Here is a 2,323-nt window from a genome sequence, read left to right on the forward strand (position 1 = left end):
CACTCTCCTTACAATGGTGCCCACCTGCCCATGCCAGGGCTCTTGATTGGGTCGCAGGTTGAGTACTGCCCACCCCAGTCCCAAGGGATGGCACTGGAGCTGTTGCCTTTCCTCTCTCCCATGCCCGGGCCTAGAGACCTTGGGTAGTACTTGGTATGATGGTACCTGATCCTCAGGTGCCAGAGGTGCTGGGCAGGTGGTTGATTATGACCCCCACAAACCCAAAAGTCTAGGGGGTACCATCTGTTTCCATCACCAATTCAGGCCCAGAAAAATATTTTCAGTAAAAAGTAAAATTAAAAAGATACTGCTGTGAAGATATTTTCTGCAAATTAAAACGTTCCTTCCTGGAGGAATGCTCCTTAAGACTTGGGAAATAAAACTTATATAAGGCTCAGAAAGTAAACAAAATCAGTGTGAGGGAGTTCTTAAGTTCTATAGACAGACAACACTTCAGGAAAACTCCTCTCCAAGTGGCTGAGCTACCTATAAGTCATTTGGGGAGCTCCACACATCAGTTTGCATGAGTCATCACCAATGCTGAGGTGGGTTTTTCAGTGACACAGTTAGTTGTCTTTGAGTCAACACTGTTCCGTATAACCCAATAAACTCACTGGAACACCAGGCTGAACGTGATGGAACTGTTCTGTAAAAAGTCACACAACACTCTGTGTGTGTGTGTGTGTGTGTGTGTGTGTGTGTGTGTGTGTGTGTGTGTGTGTGTGTGTATTCATTCTTTGGGGAAATATAGTTTCCCAAACCATATTCTGTGACTTTTGGTTTCTTCGTTTTTATTTCAGTTTTGAGACAGGATGTGGCTGTGTGACTTTCACTGGCCTCAGACTCAAGATTTATTTTCCTGCCTCCACTCGTGAATGTCGGGATTACAGTCATGCACCAGTACAAACAGTGACATATCATTGTTTAACCTACCTTTTCACTCAATAGTTAGTTTTCCAGCTCAATCTCTATTGATGGATACAGATTTGATTTAATTTTATTTTGCTCTTTGCAAAGTAATCTTGTATCTGCTATATATTAATAAAGGCATGCATTGCTTGTTTACCTACTTTACTACAAAACAGTTAAATGGTGAGTGTATTTGTACATGTTCACATTATGATGAGCTTTTCTAAATCAATACCTGTAATCACATCAAATGATTTAATTTGGGGAGTCTAAAAACATATTTTTGTCTTTATTTCTTGACAGTTTCATACACTAGTTTACAGTCCCACCATCCTTGCAGAATTTGTTGTCTCTTATTTTCCTTTTTATAATGTTTATTAGTTCTTTGAAAACTTTATACAACATGTATTGTTCACATTCTCCACAGCTACTCTGAGGTCTGCCCCCTAGTTACTTACCTGCCTGGTTTTGTGTCCTTTTTTGTTTTCCTATCAATTCCAATTTGTACTTCCTAACTATCTTTGGATGTGTGGCCTTTCATTGGAGCATGATTGATTTACCAGAGGCTACATGATTAAAGAAAGCTGATGCTCCTTCTCCAGCAGCTAAAAATTGCCAATAGTTCCTCTGCTGGAGATGCTGTTTCATGCCTAGCTCTCCTCTTGCTGGTATTTGGTCTCTCTTGCTTGCATAAGCCTTTTGCATGCTTTCAAAGCTGCTGTGAATCCTTATGTGCAACTGCCATTCTGTTTCCAGAAGATGCTATTTTCCTTTTTTATTTGTTTTTTTATTTAATACTTTTATAAAATATTTTTCAATAATATGAATGGTGTTAGCTTGGCAAGGCTATGGGACACATTTTTAACATAACAAAATAAAATATAAGATAAAACAAAAACCATAACATCAAAGTTGGACAGGGAAAACAAACAGAAGGAAAAGAGCCCCAAGTGAAGGCAAAAGAATCAGAGACCCACTCATTCACACGTTCAGGAGTCCATAAAAATACTAAACTAAAATATATGCAGAGGACCTGGTGCAGACCCAGGCAGGCCCTGTGTTTGCTGCTTCAGTCTCTATGAGTTCATATGAGTTTTGTTCTGTTGATTTAGAGGACCTTGTTCTGGTGTCCTCCATCCCCTTTGGTTCTTACACTCTTTCTGCCTCCTCTTCTGTGGTGTTCCCTGAGGTCTGAGGGGAACAATTTGATAGAGACACCTCATTTAGATCTGTATGTTTCAAAGTCTCTCATTCTCTCTGTGCTGAATGTCTGGTTGTGGATTTCTGCATTTGTTTGCCTCTGTTGCAGGAGGAAGTCTCTCTGATGATGGCTCAGCAAGACACTCATCTATGAGTATAGCAGAATATCATTAGAAGTCATTTTATTGTTGCCTGTTTTTTTAAGACCAGTGTT

Source organism: Peromyscus californicus, unplaced genomic scaffold, assembly GCF_007827085.1.
Source record: "Peromyscus californicus insignis strain IS unplaced genomic scaffold, ASM782708v3 Scaffold_7__1_contigs__length_154581171, whole genome shotgun sequence".
NCBI classification, from domain to species: Eukaryota; Metazoa; Chordata; class Mammalia; order Rodentia; family Cricetidae; genus Peromyscus; species Peromyscus californicus.